This window comes from Hyperolius riggenbachi, chromosome 6, assembly GCF_040937935.1.
Source record: "Hyperolius riggenbachi isolate aHypRig1 chromosome 6, aHypRig1.pri, whole genome shotgun sequence".
NCBI classification, from domain to species: Eukaryota; Metazoa; Chordata; class Amphibia; order Anura; family Hyperoliidae; genus Hyperolius; species Hyperolius riggenbachi.
The window spans coordinates 13,657,505-13,681,489 of NC_090651.1; the positions used below are offsets into that span (position 1 = coordinate 13,657,505).

General features: G+C 47.9%; 1 protein-coding gene across 4 annotated transcripts in view; it reads left to right on the top strand.

Annotated features, from left to right (window-relative positions):
- The window catches only part of PRDM16 (PR/SET domain 16), an 805,072-nt gene that overhangs the window by 6,169 nt on the left and 774,918 nt on the right, over window positions 1–23,985 (top strand). For 3 of the 4 annotated variants that reach the window (XM_068238856.1, XM_068238853.1, XM_068238857.1), the window contains exon 2: window positions 22,043–22,200. The gene's annotated coding sequence lies outside the window, so the exon portion shown is untranslated. Of the gene's footprint in view, window positions 1–609; window positions 631–22,042; window positions 22,201–23,985 lie in introns of those variants that run through there. The other variant, XM_068238854.1, reaches the window with a different exon arrangement.

Below are 23,985 nucleotides of genomic sequence, written 5' to 3' on the forward strand. Positions count from 1 at the left end.
TCCCTGGCAGACCTTTCACAGCAATATTAAAATCATGTATATTTGGCCCCACCCATGACCACGCCCACATTCGGTTGCATGGCCACGCCCATTTTTCGGCGCACCGCACTACGCGCGGCGCAGGGTGTTTTGTCAGTAAAAAAAATCTTTTGTCAGTAAATTTTTAGGTATTTGTCAGTAAAAAATAACGTGAAAGGTTGGCAACAGTGGTATAGGGTGCGTGTGTGTGCGTATCTGTAGTGTGTGTGTAGGCTGTGTGTTTGTGTGCAGGGTGCATGTGTGTAGGGTGTGTGTGTGTAGTGTGTGTGTGTGTAAGGTGTGTGTGTGTGTAGGGTGTGTGTGTGCGTGTGTGTGTGTGTATAGGGTGTGTGTGTGCGTATCTGTAGTGTGTGTGTAGGCTGTGTGCAGGGTGCATGTGTGTAGGGTGTGTGTGTGTAGTGTGTGTGTGTGTAAGGTGTGTGTGTGTGTAGGGTGTGTGTGTGCGTGTGTGTGTGTGTATAGGGTGTGTGTGTGCGTATCTGTAGTGTGTGTGTAGCCAATGAAATCGGCTCCTGACTGGATCACAGAGCTCTGCCGTCATAGCGACTGCAGCACAAGAGGCCTGTGGTGAGGGAGAGATCGGTGAGAGCGGTGAGTCCATGTAGCAAGTCATTGGTAAGCAGTACTTGCAGTCTCTGGCCCCTTAGGCCCAGTGCACACCAAATACCTCTAGCAGATCCGCAAAACGCTAGAGGTTTTTGTAGCAGATTTCAGAGCGATTCCAGGCATGTGCAGAGAGGTTTTCTAAACATGCCTAGCGTTTTTGGAGCGTTTTTGTGTAGCAGATTACACATATTGTTACAGTAAAGCTGTTACTTAAAAGCTTCTGTAACAAAAACGCCTGGAAAACCGCTCTGATCTAGCGTTTTTCAGAGCTGTTTTCCAATTTCCTATACTTTAATATTGAGGCAGAAACGCCTCAGAAATCTAAAAAACGTTTCAGAACCGCTCTTAAACCGCCCTTAAAGAGGACCTCCATAGTAAAAATAAAATACCAGCCACGTCCCTTTTTTTTACCTGTGCAGCCTTATCCCCCGAAGCCGTCCCGAAGATCCCGCAGAGAAAAACGGCATGCCATTTTCTGCAGTAACTGCAGGGAGAGAGGGGAGGCGGGGCCAGGCGCCAGAAGTTGAGTGATGCGGGGTCTTTGGGACGGCTTCGCGGGACAAGGCTGCTCAGGTAAATATTACTTTTTTTACAGGGATGCTGCTGGATTTTGATTTTTACTATGGAGCTCCTCTTCCTCGGGCCTTTTCCTATGCGGCCCCTACTCTATGGAACTCACTTCCACAATCAGTACGAGAGGCTCCTTCTCTGGACAGCTTTAAAAAAAGGCTAAAAACTCACCTCTTTTCCCTGAGCCTTTGAGACTACATAATGCAGGGTCACAGCGCTTTGAGTCCCCAGGGAGAAAAGAGCTATAAAAAATATTATTGTTATTGTTGTTTAACCCTTTCGGGACCGGCGCCTAACCCCTCTTAAGGACCAGGCACTTTTGCATCTGAGGGGGGGGGGGCGCGTTTGGGGGGTCAGGCAGCCGGATCCTGTTAGGGCTTGCTGATGTGTGCCCCCCCTGTGTGGCCAGGTGTCCCCCTTTCAGCAGCATCAGTCACTCACCTTCCAGGCTCCAGCGATGAGCCGCTGTGGACACCTCTGCTCTCGCCGACATCCCCGCTCGTTCTGACGCTAAGTCCCGGGTCGCGGCTTGATGACGTCATCAAGCCGCGGCCGGGTACTTACGTCACCACAAGCACAGATGCTGGCAAGAGCGGTGGGGAGCACCGATCGTCGCGGGAACAGCAGGGAGGTGAGTGGATCCTCTTCTTTCCCCCCTACCCCCGCAGCTGTCAAAGTGATCACTACGATCCGCCGGCGATTGTAGTGATCGCGTGATCAGCAGCCATACGCGATGGCTGCTGATCACTCGGGGGAAATGTCAGCTGTCATATGACAGCTTAATCTCTCCCTCCGGGTGCGCAGGATTGCGTCGGGAGCGGAAACGGCGAGCCGGCGTAGATTCTACGCCGCATCAGGCTAGAACAGCCACAAGTGCGGCGTAGAATCTAATGCACGCGGTCCCCAAAAGGTTAAGGGGCCAGAGACTGCTGGTACGCAATTGGTTAATAAAAGCTCCGCTTAGCGCAGGAATCGGATCGTAATGTTAAGAATAAGATTTGCCTCCACTTGCTGCGTTGCGGTATGCCGAACGCATAGTCTGAACTTGACCGGACGGGAAATTGTACACAATGAAAGTCAATAAGAAAGGATAGTGTCTGTTCTCACTAGGCTATTCGCCGCGTCCACTTCGCCTCTTTTACTGCTCTCGCCGACATCCCCGCTCGTTCTGACGCTAAGTCCCGGGTCGCGTCTTGATGACGTCATTTAAACCGCGGCCGGGGACTTACGTCACATTGAGCAGAGATGCCGGCAAGAACGGTGGGGAGCGCCGATTGTCGCGGGAACAGCAGGGAGGTGAGTGGATCCTCTTCTTTCCCCCCTACCCCCGCAGCTGTCAAAGTGATCACTACGATCCGCCGGCGATCGTAGTGATCGCGTGATCCCGCCGCTGATCGCCACCGCTTGGTCCCCGTACACAGCCTGGTGGTTGGCAGATGCATGGGGATCTCCACTGGCCTGCAAAAGACCAATGGGAATCTTCAGCAACAGGGAGAATTGGTCTGTTGTCTCCTAATTGCCCCCACCGGCCTCCAGGCTGTGTACCGAGGGGGCCGAGAGGTGGCGGGACAGGTGAGCGGCTCTGTGTACTGGGGGATGTGATCGACGCAGGACACATGATTGAAGTGGATGCGGATCGGATGGTGAAGATTGCTGCAAGCGGATGCAAAATCGACGGAACGCATCCACCTAGCGGATGCACTGACCATGTCCACTTGTATCCGCTCTAGTGTGAACCGGCTGTTAGGTTATATCCTCTGTCAGAGGCACAAGTAAGAAATAATATGCGTAAGATGCTATATTGCATCTAACAAGTTGACACAGATCTGATGGATATAAAAACAAACGGTATATGTGTAAATAATCGGCAGGTAATAAACAAGCGGGTACAAGGAGCCTGGAAACACTTGTTTTCCACTAGAAGCGTTTTAGGAGTGATCCAAATCCAATCACTTATGTATTGCAAATTTCTTTATCCAACTATAAATGAATTGAAATCACACAGCATATGTCTCGCTTACAAAGCACTTTACAACCTAGTTCCTGATTCCCAGATAGCACCCTACACACAATCTCCTCTTTACTTACAATAGTCTCCTGCCTCTGGTCACTTCATCTCACTCTTGCTTACAAGACTTCTCTCGATCCTCTCCGCTCCTCTGGAACTCTCTCCTTCAACACATACGCCACTTGCGTACATGTAAAAAGGGCACCTTGGAAAAAAGGCCACCAGATGTAGCAGAGAAACGTGATTTTGGTTATAAAAGAGCACCTGTTTGTAGCCAGTGAGTGTAATTCCATTTACAAAAGGCACCGGATGAGTCGTGGCTAAATTGCAGCAGTGAAAATAGAAAGAAATGCTATTGTGTTTCTTAGTGGAAATGTGCCCATATACTTGTTGCCAGTTTCTTGTGACTTCCCTTCCATGTACTGCAGCCCCTCACCCCCCCCCCATTCCATGTGCAGCCCCCTCTTCCATGTGTAACATCCATGTACAGCAGCCCCTCCCATTCCATGTGCTGCCCCCTCTTCCATGTGTAACATCCATGTACAGCAGCCCCAATCCCCACTCACCCTCAGTTCCATGTGCAGTCCCCTCTTCCGTACATTGCCTTCTATTTGCAGCATCCCTTTACCTCCTCATCTATATGCAGCAGGCCCTCTTTCATGCCCTTGGACAGCAGCCCCCTAGGTCCAGGCCGCTGTGGTCTTTCCATAGATCTGGCCCTGCATTATGTCCCCCTGTAGAATTCTGCTAGTGTGACTTTTGGGTGTTGTGAAATTACATAATCCTGTCGTGTTCCCGGACTAAATATGATCAGCGATATGCGAAAATGCCAATATTCTTTAAGCACAATTTTTTGCAAAAATAATCAAAAAATTCATTTTTAGAGCAAAAACAGTCGAATTTGAAAATCATTTTGTAATACATTTGCAATTTTTGTTTTGCTTTAAAAATGCGTAATTCGCCGTTACCTCAAATGGCATCGCCTACTCACAACAACACGGATGCAAGAACACGGTCTGTACTGCTGTGCGTTAACAGCGAATTGTACCTTCTTTTTAGGCGAAAAACTGCAAATGTATCACAAAAGTGGCCACTTTCTGATATATTCGTTTTTTTTTTTTTACCAACATTTTTTGCAAATATATTTTTAAGATCCAGAAAAGCATTTTTGATGTGAAAATGACTATGGCGAATCTTCAGCGTAAGACAGCAGGATCGTCTTCCGCCTCTGTCGTGCCCAGACTCCCAGAACCTTCCAGAAAGTCGTCATCGCCCCAACTAAACAACGCCAGCTTGGCTTTGTGGCAGCGTCTCGTTACTCATAAAGAACACAAATCGTTTATCTTTTTTTCACGGGTTCTTGCAGTCAAATGAGTCGGCACCCCGTGTGACCGGCCGAGGCCGCACAATACACATCAGTCTCCATAACACGTCTCTGACACGCATTGTGCTGCCACCATTGTGTGCAGCTAAGTGTTCAGATAATTGTGCATTGTACATTGTATAATAGTGCTTCCTCCTGTACACAATCAGGCCTCCTCCCAGGCCTTGTAGGTGACATGCTGCCAGTCAGGCCCCTTGTTTGGCAAAGTACTATAAATCCCAGCAGATCCCCAGCGGCACACCTCGGATTAGGAATGGTGGGTTTCTTACAGTCCTTTGTCAGCATGATGATGAGAAACCTGCAAAGCTCGCTGGGAATTCCAGCCAGGAAGCCATTAAAGGTAACCCGAGGTGAGAGGGAGATGAAGGCTGCCATATTTATTGCTTTTTAAACAATACCAGTTACCAGGCAGTCCTGCTGATCCTCTACCTTTAATACTTTTAGCCATAGCCCCTGAACAAGCATGCAGCAGGTCAGGTACGCTGACTCAGGTTTTCCTGGATTAGCTGCATGCTTGTTCCAGGGTTATGACTTAGACACTACTTATGCCAGAAGATCAGCAGGGCTGCCAGGCAACTGGCATTGTTTACAAGGAAATAAATATGGCAGCGTCCATATCACTCTCACCTCAGGTTCCCTTTAACCATTTGATGACCTCAGTGTTAACCTCCCCTAACGACTAGGCTGTTATTTGTTGCGCTGGGCTGTGCAGGCTTTTCAGCCTCCTGCACAGCCCAGCTAAGGAGCCCAGCAATTTTTTGTCCCTAAGGGGACATGCCGCCGGAGGGGTCCGATCGCTGTGGCAGTGTTTTTTTTTTTTTTCTTTTTCAGCCTCTGAGGCTGTTTCTCCCTCCCTCCCTCCCCTCCCCCCCCCCCTCCCTCCCTTTCCCTCATCCCCTCCATCTTCTGAATTGGAACAGGACGGCGATCCGTCCTGTTCCGCCTCTCATAGGCATCAGCCAATCAGAGGCCGGGGATCGCCGATCTCGTACAGCGCTGCCGGGGACCGCAGCGCTGTACGGATGTAAACAAAGGGGATTTCTTTCCCCTTTCATTTACAAACAGCCTGCTAGCCGTGATCGGCGGCTAGCAGGCTAATCACGGAACTCCGCTGCGTGAAACAGGGAACGATCGCGCATGCATGCGGCCGTTCCCTGGGAAACTGCAGCCCCAGGACTTGACGTCGATTGGCGTTAGGCGGTCCTGGGGCTGCCGCCGCGGCCACGCCCATCGCCGTTAGGCGGTCCCCAGGTAGTTGAACATACGCTATTCAGTAATTTCACACACAAAGATTAGTCCTGCAGATTTCTCACAGTTTAATGTAACCCCTAAATATAGATGGTCAATGTGATGCTAATAATGATGCTTTGCATACCAATTTAACACATTTTGGGCTTGATTCACTAAGATAAATAGCATGCCTTATCCGAGTTAACACTCCTTATCAGAGATAACACACCTTATCCAAGTTAACATATGTATCCGAGTTAACACATCTTATCCGAGTGAACTCGCCTTTTGGAGATAACACGCCTTATCCGAGTTAACATGTCTTATCAGAGATAACAACCCTTATCAGAAATAACACGCCTTATCAAAGTTAACACACCTTATCAGAGTAGCATAGCGAGCGCTATGAACTTATCTATATATATAATAGAGTAAGTGCCTCAACCTTCAAACAAGAAGAAGAAGTACTTTGCATGAGAAAATTTATGCGTGCTCAAACACCAAGTTTAAGGCCTCTTTTCCACGGACTGTTGAGCTGTGTGCTCAGCAAGCAGATACCAGGCAGCAACAAGCAGTTACCAGGCAGCAGCAAGCAGTTACCAGGCAGCAGTGAGCAGTTACCAGGCAGCAACAAGCAGTTACCAGGCAGCAACAAGCAGTTACCAGGCAGCAGTGAGCAGATACCAGGCAGCAACAAGCAGTTACCAGGCAGCAACAAGCAGTTACCAGGCAGCAGCAAGCAGTTACCAGGCAGCAGTGAGCAGATACCAGGCAGCAACAAGCAGTTACCAGGCAGCAACAAGCAGTTACCAGGCAGCAACAAGCAGTTACCAGGCAGCAACAAGCAGTTACCAGGCAGCAACGAGCAGTTACCAGGCAGCAACGAGCAGTTACCAGGCAGCAACGAGCAGTTACCAGGCAGCAGCGAGCAGTTACCAGGCAGCAGCAAGCAGTTACCAGGCAGCAGCAAGCAGTTACCAGGCAGCAGTGAGCAGTTACCAGGCAGCAGTGAGCAGTTGTGAGAGTTTGAGAGCCATTTCACTGCCTATTCACAGTCCATGGAAAAGAGGCCTTACCCTAGCAAGTCTGACATTGCAAATCTGGCCTAATTGGCTATTCATGAGGCAATGCTCATGCAAATGCATGCACAAACCAATACCACAAAGCAGTCACCCTGCTACATGCTACATTAGCACTATCCGGCTTAGTGCACACCAGAGCGGTTCGGCAGCGTTTTGCGATCCACTTGCGGCTGCGGATACGCTTGGGTAATGTATTTCAATGGGCTGGTGCACACCAGAGCGGGAGGCGTTTTGCTGAAACGCATACTCCCGAGGTGAGGCATTTTTTGGATTGCGGAGGCGTTTCTGCCTCCAATGTTAAGTATAGGAAAAACGCGAAGCGCTCTGAAAAACGGCAGTTCAGAGCGGTTTTGCAGGCGTTTTTGTTACAGAAGCTGTTCAGTAACAGCTTTACTGTAACAATATATGAAATCTACTACACCAAAAACGCTTTACAAAACCGCAAAATGCTAGGTGAAATGCTACAGAAAAATAAGAAAAAGCGTTTCAAAATCTGCTAGCATTTTGCGGATCTGCTAGCAGTTTTTGGTGTGCTCCAGGCCTCCAGGAGCGCCACGGGGAGGATTCCCAATGCCCCCTTTTTATACAACTGGGGGGACCGCAGGGTCCCAGGCTCTCTCACTGCCTGGAAACCACAGCGTCACCCCGGAGGGGGAGGCTGGGTGGCGTGGACGACCCCCCCCCCCCAAGTGTGGCCAGCGTCGGGGAGAGCTGTCCGCACCCACCTCCCAATATTAAAAACAGGCACTTACCTTAACGTCCATTGCGTTCTGCTACATGCGCATTAATTTGGGGGCACCACATGAGAAAGGAGAGAAGCATGGGTCACCCCGAGCTTTAGAGCTCAGGGCTGGCTCACATACAGCACTCCAGGGGGGGGGGGGGGGAGGACAGGCGCACTCACTCCAGGGTTCACACCACCGGAGCAAGCCATCCACCACCTGCCTCCAAAGGATACAAACTGCACAAAATGCTTTCCATGAGAAAATTAATGCGCGTGTAGCAGAACCCAATGGACGTTAAGGTAAGTGGCTGTTTTTAATATTAGGAGGTGGGTGCGGACGGCTCTCCCCAGAGCTGGCCACGCTGGGGGGGGGGGGGGGGGGGGCGGTTGCGCCACCCAGCCTCCCACTCCGGGGTGCCGCTGTGGTTCCCAGGCAGCAAGAGAGCACTTTGCAGTATTGGTTTTTTGACCCTGCATAGTTTGGCATGCGAAAGCAAATGCATATTTGCATGAGCATTGCCTCATGAATAGCCAATTAGGCCGGATTTGCAAAGCCAGACTTGCTAGGGTTAAACTTGGTGTTTGAGCACGCATACATTTTCTCATGGAAAGCCTACTTCTTCTTGCTTCAAGGTTGAGGCACGTACTCTATTAGATAGATAGATGCGGCGTATGCTACGACGCGGGTTGGCTAGTGCCTTATAATTGGCAGTGACGAGAGCTCCACTCGTCCTGCCCTGAGCCCCTGTGCGTTCGTAGCGCTCGTTGAGCTACTCTGATAAGGTGTGTTAACTTTGATTTGGCATGTTATCTCTGATAAGGCATGTTAACTCGGATAAGGCGTGTTATCTCTGATAAGGCGTGTTAAAGAAAATCTGTAATGAAAAAATCTCCCCTGGGGGGTACTCACCTCGGGTGGGGGAAGCCTCCGGATCCTGTTGAGGCTTCTCCCGTCCTCCTCGGTTCTACGGCGGCGGCGAAAATCCTCCCGGAGCGGCGGCGATGTAAATACTTACCTCTTGGCTCCAGCGCAGGCGCAGTATCCGCTCTCCGCTCGGAGATAGGCGAAAATAGCCGATCTCAGTCGGGCTGCTCTACTGCGCAGGCACAAGTCTCCTGCGTCTGCGCAGTAGAGCGGACCCGACGAAGATCGGCTATTTTTGCCTATCTCCGTGGGCAGAATCGCAACAGCGCCCCCGCTGGAGCCAGAAAAGGTAAATATTGCACAGCCCGACAATTGTCGCCTGTGCGTTCTGTGGGCTGCAGCGAGACCGCCGTGGGATTGAGGAGGACAGGGGAAGCCTCATAGGACCGGAGGCTTCCCCCACCCGAGGTGAGTACCCCCCAGGGGAACTTTTTTCAGTACAGGTTTTCTTTAACTTGGATAAGGCATGCTATTTGTTTTAGTGAATTAAGCCCTTTATGTGCAGAATAAATGAGGCCAATCAGAATTTCCAGGAAGTGCATTCCTACAGTTCCTGTGTGAAAAGGGGAGGGGCAGGGGAAGCACAACAGGACCTGTGTGTAGAGGGAAGGGTGAGACAGCAGCCCCAGTGTGTGGAGTGTTGGGGGGGGAGGGTAAGTAGAGGAATGGGAGGGCAGCTCCAGCTTCTTCAGAGGTGAAAATTAAGGGGGGGGGGGGGGGGGTAAGGGCAGTAGCTTCTGTATGTGGAGGGGTGACAGCAGCAATTGCATCTGGGGGTGGGGGGAAGGGCAGCAGCCTCTGTGTGTAGAGGTCTGGGGGAGAGAGGGCAGCAGCTTGTGTGTCTGGAGGGATGGGGGGGGGGGGTGTAGGGGTTGGGGGGGCAGTACCTCCTGTGTGTGAAGGCATAGGGGGTGGGGTGGGGCAGCAGCTCCTGTATGGGAAGGGATGGGGGCAGCAGCTCCTCTGTGTGGAGGGATGGGGGGGGGGGGGTGTAAAGGGGTGAGGGGGGGGGGCAGTACCTCATGTGTGTGAAGGCATAGAGTGTGGGGTGGGGCAGCAGCTCCTGTATGGGAAGGGATGGGGGCAGCAGCTCCTGTGTGTGGAGGGATAGGGGGGGAAGAGGGGTGATCAGAATAGCTGAGAAGGAGAAGCAGCAGCAGAAATGAACACAGGCTGGAAAAGACGGCTAAATGTCATCCCTCAGAGCTAGAATTGCATTATTGATCGCAGCATATGTGAGCAGCGCAGATCTCTTACTATGGCCATTGACTAGCTGCACGGTGACAAGGACACTGCAGGGGTCTGATGCTATTCCAGGAGCTGCGGGGCATGGCTGGCAGCCTGCTGCCCCGGGGTATCCAGCAGAGCTGACACTGTCACCTGGGGCATTATGGGGTCACTAATGAGCTGACCTCTGCTCTGCATGGAAGCCTCCTTTTATTATCATTATATACAGCCAATGTCACCTGCTGTCACACAGGAAGTGCAAGCTCCGGGCCACGTCACTATACGCAAGGCTGGGAATATCCCATCATCTTGTCCTGTACCCCACCCCATATATCCCCCCCGCCCTCTCCATGTCACACAGAAGGCTGGGAATATCCCATCATCCTGTCCTGTACCCCACCCCATATATCCCTCCCGCCCTCTCCATGTCACACAGGAAGTGCAGCTCCAGGCCACATCACCGCAATGGTCTGTGTGCTATGTCACATGGAAGGCTGGGAATATCCCATCATCCTCTCCTGTCCCCGCCCCATATATCCCTCCTGCTCTCTCCATGTCACACACAAGGCTGGGAATATCCCATCATCCTGTCCTGTACCCCACCCCATATATCCCTCCCGCCCTCTCCATGTCACACAGGAAGTGCAGCTCCTGCCCATGTCACTATACGCAAGGCTGGGAATATCCCATCATCTTGTCCTGTACCCCACCCCATATATCCCTCCTGCCCTCTCCATGTCACACAGGTACTGCAGCTCCTGCCCACATCACCATACGTAAGGCTGGGAATATCCCATCATCCTGTCCTGTACCCCACCCCATATATCCCTCCTGCCCTCTCCATGTCACACAGGAAGTGCAGCTCCTGCCCATGTCACTATACGCAAGGCTGGGAATATCCCATCATCTTGTCCTGTACCCCACCCCATATATCCCTCCTGCCCTCTCCATGTCACACAGGTACTGCAGCTCCTGCCCACATCACCATACGTAAGGCTGGGAATATCCCATCATCCTGTCCTGTACCCCACCCCATATATCCCTCCTGCCCTCTCCATGTCACACAGGAAGTGCAGCTCCTGCCCATGTCACTATACGCAAGGCTGGGAATATCCCATCATCTTGTCCTGTACCCCACCCCATATATCCCTCCCGCCCTCTCCATGTCACACAGGTACTGCAGCTCCTGCCCACATCACCATACGTAAGGCTGGGAATATCCCATCATCCTGTCCTGTACCCCACCCCATATATCCCTCCTGCCCTCTCCATGTCACACAGGAAGTGCAGCTCCTGCCCATGTCACTATACGCAAGGCTGGGAATATCCCATCATCTTGTCCTGTACCCCACCCCATATATCCCTCCCGCCCTCTCCATGTCACACAGGTACTGCAGCTCCTGCCCACATCACCATACGTAAGGCTGGGAATATCCCATCATCTTGTCCTGTACCCCACCCCATATATCCCTCCTGCCCTCTCCATGTCACACAGGAAGTGCAGCTCCTGCCCATGTCACTATACGCAAGGCTGGGAATATCCCATCATCCTGTCCTGTACCCCACCCCATATATCCCCCCCCGCCCTCTCCATGTCACACAGGAATTGCAAGCTCTAGGCCACATCACCGCAATGGTCTGTGTGCTATGTCACATGCAAGACTGGGAATGTCCCATCTTCCTCGCCTGTCCCCCCGCCCTCCCCATGTCACACAGGAAGTGCAGTGTGCTATGTCACACGCAAGACTGGGAATATCCTCACCTCTCTCTCCTCTCCCCCCGCCCTCTCCATGTCACACACAAGGCAGGGAATATCCCATCATCCTGTCCTGTACTCCACCCCATATATCCCTCCCGCCCTTTCCATGTCACACAGGAAGTGCAAGCTCTCTAGGCCACATCACCGCAATGGTCTGTGTGCTATGTCACATGCAAGGCTGGGAATATCCCATCATCCTCTCCTGTCCCCGCCCTCTCCATGTCACATGCAAAGCTGGGAATGTCCCATCATCTCCCCTGTGCCACCTGACTGCTATGGCAGAGATGGCAGATAAGCTCATTTGAAAGCACAGGATGCTAACAATATAACCATTTGGTTTCCAACTGCTTCTGAGATAAGTACTTCTGCCTGTTACCGACGTCTGCCTGGATTTTGACTACTCTCTGCCTGCCGCCTGCACTGACCTCTGTCTGGATTTTGACTACTCTCTGCCTGCCGCCTGCACCGACCTTTGTCTGGATTTTGACTACTCTCTGCCTGCCGCCTGCACCGACGTCTGCCTGGATTTTGACTACTCTCTGCCTGCCGCCTGCACCGACGTCTGCCTGGATTTTGGCTACTCTCTGCCTGCCGCCTGCACCGACCTCTGTTTGGATTTTGACTACTCTCTGCCTGCCGCCTGCACCGACCTCTGTCTGGATTTTGACTACTCTCTGCCTGCCGCCTGCACAGACCTCTGCCTGGATTTTGACTACTCTCTGCCTGCCGCCTGCACCGACCTCTGTCTGGATTTTGGCTACTCTCTGCCTGCCGCCTGCACCGACCTCTGTCTGGATTTTGGCTACTCTCTGCCTGCCGCCTGCACCGACCTCTGTCTGGATTTTGACTACTCTCTGCCTGCCGCCTGCACCGACCTCTGTCCGGATTTTGACTACTCTCTGCCTGCCGCCTGCACCGACCTCTGTCTGGATTTTGGCTCTTCTCTGCCTGCCGCCTGCACCGACCTCTGTCTGGATTTTGGCTCTTCTCTGCCTGCCGCCTGCACCGACCTCTGTCTGGATTTTGACTACTCTCTGCCTGCCGCCTGCACCGACCTCTGTCTGGATTTTGGCTACTCTCTGCCTGCCGCCTGCACCGACCTCTGTCTGGATTTTGGCTACTCTCTGCCTGGCGCCTGCACCGACCTCTGTCTGGATTTTGACTACTCTCTGCCTGCCGCCTGCACCGACCTCTGTCTGGATTTTGACTACTCTCTGCCTGCCGCCTGCACCGACCTCTGTCTTGATTTTGACTACTCTCTGCCTGCCGCCTGCACCGACCTCTGTCTGGATTTTGGCTACTCTCTGCCTGTCGCCTGCACCGACCTCTGTCTGGATTTTGGCTACTCTCTGCCTGCCGCCTGCACCGACCTCTGTCTGGATTTTGACTACTCTCTGCCTGCCGCCTGCACCGACCTCTGTCTGGATTTTGACTACTCTCTGCCTGCCGCCTGCACCGACCTCTGTCTGGATTTTGGCTACTCTCTGCCTGCCGCCTGCACCGACCTCTGTCTGGATTTTGGCTACTCTCTGCCTGCCGCCTGCACTGACCTCTGTCTGGATTTTGACTACTCTCTGCCTGCCGCCTGCACCGACCTCTGCCTGGATTTTGACTACTCTCTGCCTGCCGCCTGCACCGACCTCTGTCTGGATTTTGACTACTCTCTGCCTGCCGCCTGCACCGACCTCTGCCTGGCTTTTGCCTACTCTCTGCCTGCCGCCTGCACCGACCTCTGTCTGGATTTTGACTCTTCTCTGCCTGCCTTATTTGTAGTTTCTCAATTTTTTCAGTTTATTCATCAATTTAATGAATGCAACAATTGTGTGTTATAATCTTTTATTTATATGCAGAATGTCTACCAGGCTTTTATTCTGATATATTTTGGTGAGTTATGACTTAAAAATTGGAGGCCTAAAATTCTTGAAAAAATTTACCGCTTTTGACTCATAATTCCGGACAGAAATGCACCGCCAGGGAGGTTTAATGTGAAAGTTTGGAAGTCTGGATGTGTGTTACTCAATCACACAACAATGGCTGAACGGATGTGAGTGGAATTTGGCACACACATAGTACACTACCTGGAATAACATAAAGGATACTTTTTATCCCCATAACCAAGAAGTGGGCGGAGACAAATTTTAATTGCTGCCATTCTTGCACTGTTAATGGCACAAGCCTCAAACCTGGTACAGTCAGAGCCGGGACAAGGTCCTCCAGCACCCAAGGCTGAGACACCAAAGTGCGCCCCTCCATCCCTGCCACCCCAGCCATCACACACTGATTGCTATTAGACTAAGGCCACATACACACATCAGACTATAGTCTTTGGAAAATGAAAGATCACAGACCAATCTTACCACCCTTCATGTAGTATGAGAGCCATACCTTCCCAGTCTTTTCTATGGAGCTGAACTCCCCATCAGAAAAAATCTTTGCAAGATGCTGCACACACAGATGCTGTACAGACACAAAAGTACACAAAAAGACACAATCAGTAGCTGCAAAAGATTTGTTCCTGCCAAAAATCCATTCCTGCAAATTGCATTCATAGTCTATGAGATCTGCAGATCATCATACACACATGATTTAACTGACATTCATCTGCAGATTAGATCCACCAGGATGGATTTTCAGATCTGCAGATCTGCAGATGAATGTCAGTTAAATCATGTGTGTATGATGATCTGCAGATCTCATAGACTATCATTGCAATTTGCAGGAATGGATTTTTGGCAGGAGCAGATCTTTTGCAGATACTGATCTTTTGTGTCTGTACAGCATCTGTGTGTGCAGCATCTTGCAAAGATTTTTTTCTGATGTGGAGTTCAGCTCCATAGAAAAGACTGTGTAGGGATGGCTCTCATACTACATGAAGGGTGGTAAGATTGGTCTGTGATCTTTCATTTTCCAAAGACTATAGTCTGATGTGTGTATGTGGCCCAAGAGGCGCCACAGGGCCCACAACCTCCCCAACACCTTAATATCTAGTTATCTGGCTTGCAGTCACTGCCATGTATCCCCTTTTCTTATTTCTTTCTGCTTCAAACACAATTAGGAATGACAGCTGAATGAATTCTGCGCCCCCTCCTACACTGCGCCCTGAGGCTGGAGCCTCTCCAGCCTATGCCTCGGCCCGGCCCTGGGTACAGTTGGTCATTGGGTGACTGGGGTTCAAATTCAGAAAAGGGGGTGGGGCCACAAACAGCCAATCAGATTTGTTTCATTTCAATGCAAATTATTGATGCCATAGACCATAAAGCTCACAAACTTGAGATAAAAGTCTTTGGAAAATGAAAGATCACAGGCCAATCTTACCACCCTTCATGTAGTATGAGAGCCATACTCTACACAGTCTATTCTATGGAACTGAACTCCCCATCAGACAGAAATCTTTGCAAGATGCTGCACACACAGATGCTGTACACATACAAAAGATCAGTATCTGCAAAAGATCTGTTCCTGCAAAAGATCCATTCCTGCAAAAGATCTCTTCCTGCAAAAGATCCGTTCCTGCAAAATGCATTCATAGTCTATGAGATCTGCAGATCCTCATACACACCTTGTTTAACTGACATTCATCTGCAGATCAGACAATCATCTGCAGATCTGAAAATCCATCCTGGTGGATCTGATCTGCAGATGAATGTCTGTTAAACAATGTGTGTATGAGGATCTGCAGATATCATAGACTATGAATGCGTTTTGCAGGAATGGATCTTTTGCAGGAACAGATCTTTTGCAGATAATGATCTTTTGTGTCTGTACAGCATCTTTGTGTGCAGCATCTTGCAAAGATTTCTATCTGATGGGGAGTGCAGCTCCATAGAATAGACTGTATAGAGTATGGCTCTCATACTACATGGAATGGGGTAAGATTTCTGTCTGATGGGGAGTGCAGCTCCATAGAATAGACTGTGTAGGTGTGGCTCTCATACTACATGGAAGGGGGTAAGATTTCTGTCTGATGGGGAGTGCAGCTCCATAGAATAGACTGTGAAGGTATGGCTCTCATACTACATGGAAGGGGGTATAATTGGTCTGTGATCTTTCATTTTCCAAAGACTTTTATCTGAAGTGTGTATGAAGCATGAGTGCAGCCAACAGCAGCCAAATACATACCTGGGCAATGCCGGGCCATCAGCTAGTTTAAAATATGTTCCTGTCCGTTTCTTTTTTCTCCCAACATAAATCGCACACGCATCGCAATCACATCCATACACCTGTTGCAGCAAAATCGCTGCTGTGGAAAATGGGAGAAATGCGAATTGTAGGGTGATGCTGATTGTGATTGAGCGTCTGATTGAGCGTCTCAGTGGAAAACAACCCTGATCAAGTTAACTACCTGGAGACCGGTCCATGCCCATGGGCGTCGCCACGGCGGCAGCCCCAGGACCGCCTAACGCCAATTGGCGTCAAGTCCTGGGGCTGCATTTTGCAGGAGATCACGCGCAGGCTGCTCGCGCATCTCCTGCTCGGGGGGCGGAGCTCCACCACATCTTCAGTTTCAGAGCGGCTATCTTTTCTGTTAGTACAGCGCTGCGATCAGCAGCAGCGCTGTACTGGGGACAGCCGTGTGACACGGCTGTCCCCCTGGGGGACAAGAGGGCGATCGGCTCTCATAGGCAGAAGCCTATGACAGACGATCGCTGTGATTGGCCAGCTGGTGTGGAGGGAGGGGATTGAAAAATAAATAAAAAGAAAAAACAGTAAACAAAAACAAACATAAATATTTATTTAGAAAAAAATAAACAACTTGTGGGCGATCAGACTCCACCAACAAAGAGCTCTGTTGGTGGGGGGAAAGGGGGGGAATCACTCATGTGCTGTGTTGTGCAGCCCTGCAGCTTGGCCTTAAAGCTGCAGTGGCTATTTTATGAAAAATGTGCCTGGTCTTTAGTGGGGTTTACCAATGTGGTCCTCAAGTGGTTAAAGCACACCTGAACTGAGAGGGATATGGATGCCGACATATATATTTCTTTTTATACAATGCAGATTGCATGGTTGCTCTGCTGATCCTCTGCCTAATACTTTTAGCTGTATCCCCTGAACAAGCATGCAGATCAGGTGCTCTGACTGAAGTGTGACTGCATTAGCCGTATGCTTGGTTCTGGTGTTATTCAGTCACTACCACAGCAAGGAGGTCATCAGGGCTGCCAGGCAAAGATCCGCGCTGCACATAAAAAAAACTGCACTCACCTGGGGCTTCCTCCAGCTCCTAACAGTCGATCGGTGCCCTCGGCGCAGCTCCTCTCCCTCCCGGCGTCCAGCGGTGAAGAAGCCGACCTCGTCAGGTCGGCTTCCGGGTCGGCGTCATGTGCGTTCCACGGCGCGGGTCACGTGGTGTACGTGACGTCATCAGGTCTCTACTGCGCAGGCGCAGTAGTTCTGCATCTGCGCAGTAGAGACCCGATGACGTCCCTACACCACGTGACACCTCCTGCCGTGGAGCGCACAGAAGCCGACCTGGCGAGGTCGGCTTCTTCACCGCTGGACGCCGGGAGGGAGAGGAGCTGCTACGAGGGCACCGATCGACTGTTAGGAGCTGGAGGAAGCCCCAGGTGCGTGCAGTTTTTTTTTTTTATGTGCAGCGTGGATCTTCCCTTTAAAAGGGAATAAATATGGCAGCCTCCATATCCCTCTCACATTGGGTTTCTTTTAACATTTATCATTTGAATTTACTGCTCTAATTGAAAGCTGACTAGGAAAGGACTGAATGCGGAAAGTGTACAATATAAAGTTAGGAATGCTCCTGTTGTGGTTATCGAAGTGGTCTCAGCTAATGGATGATTCGGATTTTTTACACCCCTTCAGTTTAATGTAGTTGCAGTGTTACCATGCTGCAGAAGATGTCAGTGCTATATAAATACATAATAATAATATGGTAGGACATTAGACTATGGCTATGGTAGGATTAGAGTGTGAGCTCCTCTGGGGACAGTCAGTGACATGACTATGTACTCTGTACAGTGCTGCAGAAGATGTCAGTGCTATATAAATACATAATAATAATATGGTAGGACATGCGACTATGACTATGGTAGGGTTAGAGTGTGAGCTCCTCTGGGGACAGTCAGTGACATGACTATGTACTCTGTAATGTGCTGCAGAAGATGTCAGTGCTATATAAATACATAATAATAATATGGTAGGACATTAGACTATGGCTATGGTAGGATTAGATTGTGAGCTCCTCTGAGGACAGTCAGTGACATGACTATGTACTCTGTAATGTGCTGCAGAAGATGTCAGCGCTATATAAATACATAATAATAATATGGTAGGACATTAGACTATGACTATGGTAGGATTAGATTGTGATCTCCTCTGAGGACAGTCAGTGACATGACTATGTACTCTGTAAAGTGCTGCAGAAGATTTCAGTGCTATATAAATACATAATAATAATATGGTAGGACATTAGTCTATGACTATGGTAGGATTAGATTATGATCTCCTCTGAGGACAGTCAGTGACATGACTATGTACTCTGTAAAGTGCTGCAGAAGATTTCCGTGCTATATAAATACATAATAATAATATGGTAGGACATTAGACTATGGCTATGGTAGGATTAGATTGTGATCCCCTCTGAGGACAGCCAGTGACATGACTATGTATTCTGTAATGTGCTGCAGAAGATGTCAGGGCTATATACATACATAATAATAATATGGTAGGACATTACACTATGACTATGGTAGGATTAGATTGTCAGCTCCTGTGAGGACAGTGACATGACTATGTACTCTGTAATGTGCTGCAGGAGATGTCAGGGCTATATACATACATAATAATAATATGGTAGGACATTACACTATGACTATGGTAGGATTAGATTGTCAGCTCCTGTGAGGACAGTGACATGACTATGTACTCCGTACAGTGCTGCAGGAGATGTCAGTGCTATATACATACATAATAATAATATGGTAGGACATTACACTATGACCAGTGTTCTCCCCAGGCTCTTTTAGCCGGGTGCTCCACCCGGCTAGATTTGGTGACCACCCGGCTGTCATTGGCTCACGTTCTCACCACCTCATATGCTGTAAGCAGAGTTGCCCTGCATTTTCATCTCTCCCCACCCGACTGTTTTTTCATGCCACCCGGCTACAATTTCATGCCACCCGGCTGGAAAATAGTTCTGGGGAGAACACTGTATGACTATGGTAGGATTAGAGTGTGATCCCCTCTGAGGACAGTCAGTGACATGACTATGTATTCTGTAATGTGCTGCAGAAGATGTCAGGGCTATATACATACATAATAATAATATGGTAGGACATTAGACTATGACTATGGTAGGGATTATATTGTGAGCTCCTCTGAGGACAGTCAGTGACATGACTATGTATTCTGTAATGTGCTGCAGAAGATGTCAGTGCTAAATAAATACATAATAATGATAATATGGTAGGACATTACACTATGACTATGGTAGGGATTATATTGTGAGCTCCTCTGAGGACAGTCAGTGACATGACTATGTCCTCTGTAATGTGCTGCAGAAGATGTCAGTGCTATATAAATACATAATAATAATATGGTAGGACATTAGACTATGACTATGGTAGGGTTAGAGTGTGAGCTCCTCTGAGGACAGTCAGTGACATGACTATGTACTCTGTACAGTGCTGCAGAAGTTGTCAGTGCTATATAAATACATAATAATAATACGGTAGGACTTTAGACTATGACTATGGTAGGGTTAAAGTGTGAGCTCCTCTGAGGATAGTCAGTGACATGACTATGTACTATGTAATGTGCTGCAGAAGATGTCAGTGCTATATAAATACATAATAATAATATGGTAGGACATTAGACTATGACTATGGTAGGATTAGATTGTGAGCTCCTCTGAGGACAGTCAGTGACATGACTATGTACTCTGTACTGTGCTGCAGAAGATGTCAGTGCTATATAAATACATAATAATAATAATATGGTAGGACATTACACTATGACTATGGTAGGATTAGATTGTGAGCTCTTCTGAGGACAGCCAGTGACATGACTATGTACTCTGTAATGTGCTGCAGGAGATGTCAGTGCTATATAAATACATAATAATAATATGGTAGGACATTAGACTGTGACTATGATAGGATTAGAGTGTGAGCTCCTCTGAGGACAGTCAGTGACATGACTATGTACTCTGTAATGTGCTGCAGGAGATTTCAGTGCTATATAAATACATAATAATAATATGGTAGGACATTAGGCTATGACTATGGTAGGATTAGATTGTGCGCTCCTCTGAGGACAGTCAGTGACATGACTATGTACTCTGTAATGTGCTGCAGAAGATGTCAGTGCTATATAAATACATAATAATAATATGGTAGGACATTACACTATGACTATGGTAGGATTAGATTGTGAGCTCCTCTGAGGACAGTCAGTGACATGACTATGTACTCTGTAATGTGCTGCAGATGATGTCAGTGCTATATAAATACATAATAATAATATGGTAGGACATTACACTATGACTATGGTAGGATTAGATTGTGAGCTCCTCTGAGGACAGTCAGTGACATGACTATGTACTCTGTAATGTGCTGCAGAAGATGTCAGTGCTATATAAATACATAATAATAATAATATGGGAGGACATTAGACTATGACTATGGTAGGATTAGATTGTGAGCTCCTCTGAGGAGAGTCAGTGACATGACTATGTACTCTGTAATGTGCTGCAGATGATGTCAGTGCTATATAAATACATAATAATAATATGGTAGGACATTACACTATGACTATGGTAGGATTAGATTGTGAGCTCCTCTGAAGACAGTCAGTGACATGACTATGTACTCTGTAATGTGCTGCAGGAGATGTCAGTGCTATATAAACACATAATAATAATATGGTAGGACATTAGACTGTGACTATGATAGGATTAGAGTGTGAGCTGCTCTGAGGACAGTCAGTGTCATGACTATGTACTCTGTAATGTGCTGCAGAAGATGTCAGTGCTATATAAACACATAATAATAATATGGTAGGACATTAGACTATGACTATGGTAGGATTAGAGTGTGAGCTGCTCTGAGGACAGTCAGTGACATGACTATGTACTATGTAAAGTGCTGCAGAAGATGTCAGTGCTATATAAACACATAATAATAATATGGTAGGACATTAGACTGTGACTATGATAGGATTAGAGTGTGAGCTGCTCTGAGGACAGTCAGTGACATTACTATGTACTCTGTACAGTGCTGCAGAAGATGTCAGTGCTATATAAACACATAATAATAATATGGTAGGACATTAGACTGTGACTATGATAGGATTAGAGTGTGAGCTCCTCTGAGGACAGTCAGTGACATTACTATGTACTCTGTACAGTGCTGCAGAAGATGTCAGTGCTATATAAATACATAATAATAATATGGTAGGACATTACACTATGACTATGGTAGGATTAGAGTGTGAGCTCCTCTGAGGACAGTCAGTGACATGACTATGTACTCTGTACTGTGCTGCAGAAGATAGTGGCCACACACAATACAATTTTTTATATACTGGTATATTTTTTTCAATTCAAGAATTACAATCATTTTTTTCTGATTGATTGTAACATTTGAAGAAAACCTGACCAATGCACCACACACTTGTGTGAGAGGTAAATGGAGGCTGCCATGTTCATTTCCTGATCCTCTGCCTCTAATAATTTCAGCCATCGCGCCTGAACAAGCATGCAGCAGATCAGGTTTTTCTGACATTATTGTCAGATCTGACAAGCTGCATGCTTGTTTACGGTGTGATTCAGACACTTCTGCAGCCAAATAGATCAGCGGGACTGCCAGGCAACTGGTGGTGTTTAAATGGAAATAAATACATTACATAGTTATTTGGGTTGAAAAAAGACTTACGTCCATCGAGTTCAGTCCATATCCCTTTCACATAAGTTTCTTTTTAAAAATGTTTTTATTCCACATTCAACCTTGAATTGCTGCTCTGCCCACAGGGAGGCCTGGTTATAAAAGACTCTTCTTACCTTTTTGTTTATATTGGCCAGCATAGTCTGAAGATGCAGGGCAGCCATCTGACCAGCCCAACACGCTGTATTCATTTTACCCGGATCATGCCCATTATAATTGGTACTAGGGGCTTTTTGTTGGGGGGGGGGGGGGGGGGGGGGACCGCACAGGTCTTGCCTTGCCAGGGTGGCACAGATCCTCTTATTCTGGGTGAAGTCGGGCATGTAAGCAGGGTGAATTGGTTGGGGGGAAAAAATTAACATCAGAAAACTGGTTCTAAGCAAGCTTTCAAAATGTAATCACAGGAGGGCAAAAGCAATTCTCCCTTTACATTTATTATTTTACACCTCAAATATGTTTCATTTGGACTGATTGATCTCAATGTTAACTTTCTGTTCATTTATCTTATTCATTTTTATATTCATTTTATTTAAATATGATCTGCTGCAGCTCGAGGTTCAGATTTTAGGCTGATTCAAATTCTTTTTATTCCAAAAAGGTCCCAAAACCAGCAGACAGCACCTGAAGACTCGGAGGTACCGCTCGATCCATTTCAACCTCCTGTCCCGAAACAAGAAAAAGAAGAAGTTAAAAGTAATCATGAAAAGAAAGAAAACCTACAGCAATATCTCGATGTCATGAGTCATATGTAGCCAGGTGAGTGTGTTACATAATATACCTATTTAGACAAGATACAGAACATTTATATTGTGCTTTTCTCCTGGCGCACTCAAAGCGCCAGAACTACAGCCACTAGGGTGCGCTCTATAGGCAGTAGCAGTTTTAGGGAGACTTGCCTAATGACTCCTTACTGAATAGGTGTCGGCTTACTGAACAGGCAGAGCTGAGATTTGAACCCAGGTCTCCTGTGTTGGAGGCAGAGCCCTTAACCAGTACACACATATGTCTGGGCGTTGGTGTAGCTGTGGCAGAGCCGGGACAAGGTCCTCCAGGACCCAAGGCAGAGACACCAAAGTGCGCCCCTCCATCCCTCCCACCCCAGCTGTCACACACTGATTGCTATTACACTAAGAGGCCCCTCCTCCATCCCTCCCACCCCAGCCGTCACACACTGATTGCTATTACACTAAGAGGCCCCTCCTCCATCCCTCCCACCCCAGCTGTCACACACTGATTGCTATTAGACTAAGAGGCGCCCCAACACTGTAATCTCTAGTTATCTGGCTGCAGGTACTGCCATGTATCCTTTTTTCTTATTTCACTCTGCTTTAAACACAATAGGGAAATCATAGCTTAATGACTTGAGCGCCCCCTCCTACACTGCGCCCTGAGGCTGGAGCCTCTCTCGCCTCTGCCTCAGCCAAGCCCTGAGCTGTGGACATGAGAGATAGAAATGTATATCCAGTGCCTTGTCTTGCTTCTGTTGTTTCTTATTGGCCTCTTTTCTCTCCTCACCCCCCCCCCCCCCCCTTCTTTTGCCCTTTCCCTCAATAATATCCACACCTGTCTCTCCTGCTTTCTCATTAACCTCTCTATATACTCTCTCCCCTTCCATGTAACACAACCTGTGACCTCCTCCTCTCTTTCTCACCTCTCGCCTTCTCTGCCACACCTTAAAGAAAACCTGAACTGAAAATTAAAAGTCAAAATAAGCATACACAAGTCATACTTACCTTCCATGTAGTCTACTCCTCAGTGTCTTTCTCCTGTCCCGCGTCCTGTTTGTTCACTGTGATCAAGGGAATTTTCCGTCCTCCATTTTGAAAATGGCAATTACCCATTACAGCTTTCTGATCAGCACACAGTTAAACTGTAACATCGCCCACTTGAGCTATAACTGACAGCAACTGATATTTTACTGACAGCAACTGATATATTTCAGATCTGACAAAATGTTGTCAGAACTGGAAGGGATCATTGTCAGAAGAGAATGGTGAGCTTCTGAGAGGAACTGATGGCAAGGTAACTATGCAATGTTCATTTGAAGTTACCTCATGTGTTTATTTTATCCGGTTCAGCACCGCAGTCCGAAAATCTCATGCATCCGAGCAACATTCACCTCCCATTCATTCGCCTATAACTTTATTGCTACTTATCACAATGAATTCATCTATATCTTGTTTTTTCTGCCACTAATTAGGTTTTCTTTGGGTAGTACATTTTGCTAAGAATTATTTTTTTCTAAATCTATTTTAACAGAAAGATTAAGAAAGAAATGAAAAAAATTCATTATTTTTCAGTTTTTGGCCATTATAGTTTGAAATTAATATACGCTACCGTAATTAAAACCCATGTATTTTATTTGCCCATCTGTCCTGGTTATTACACTGTTTAAACGATGTCCCTATCACAATTTATGGTGCCGATAATTCATTTAGAAATAAAGGTGCATTTTTTCAATTTGCGTCCATCACTATTTATAAGCTTATAATTTTAAATAATATAATAACATATTCTCTTGACATGCATATTTAAAAAGTT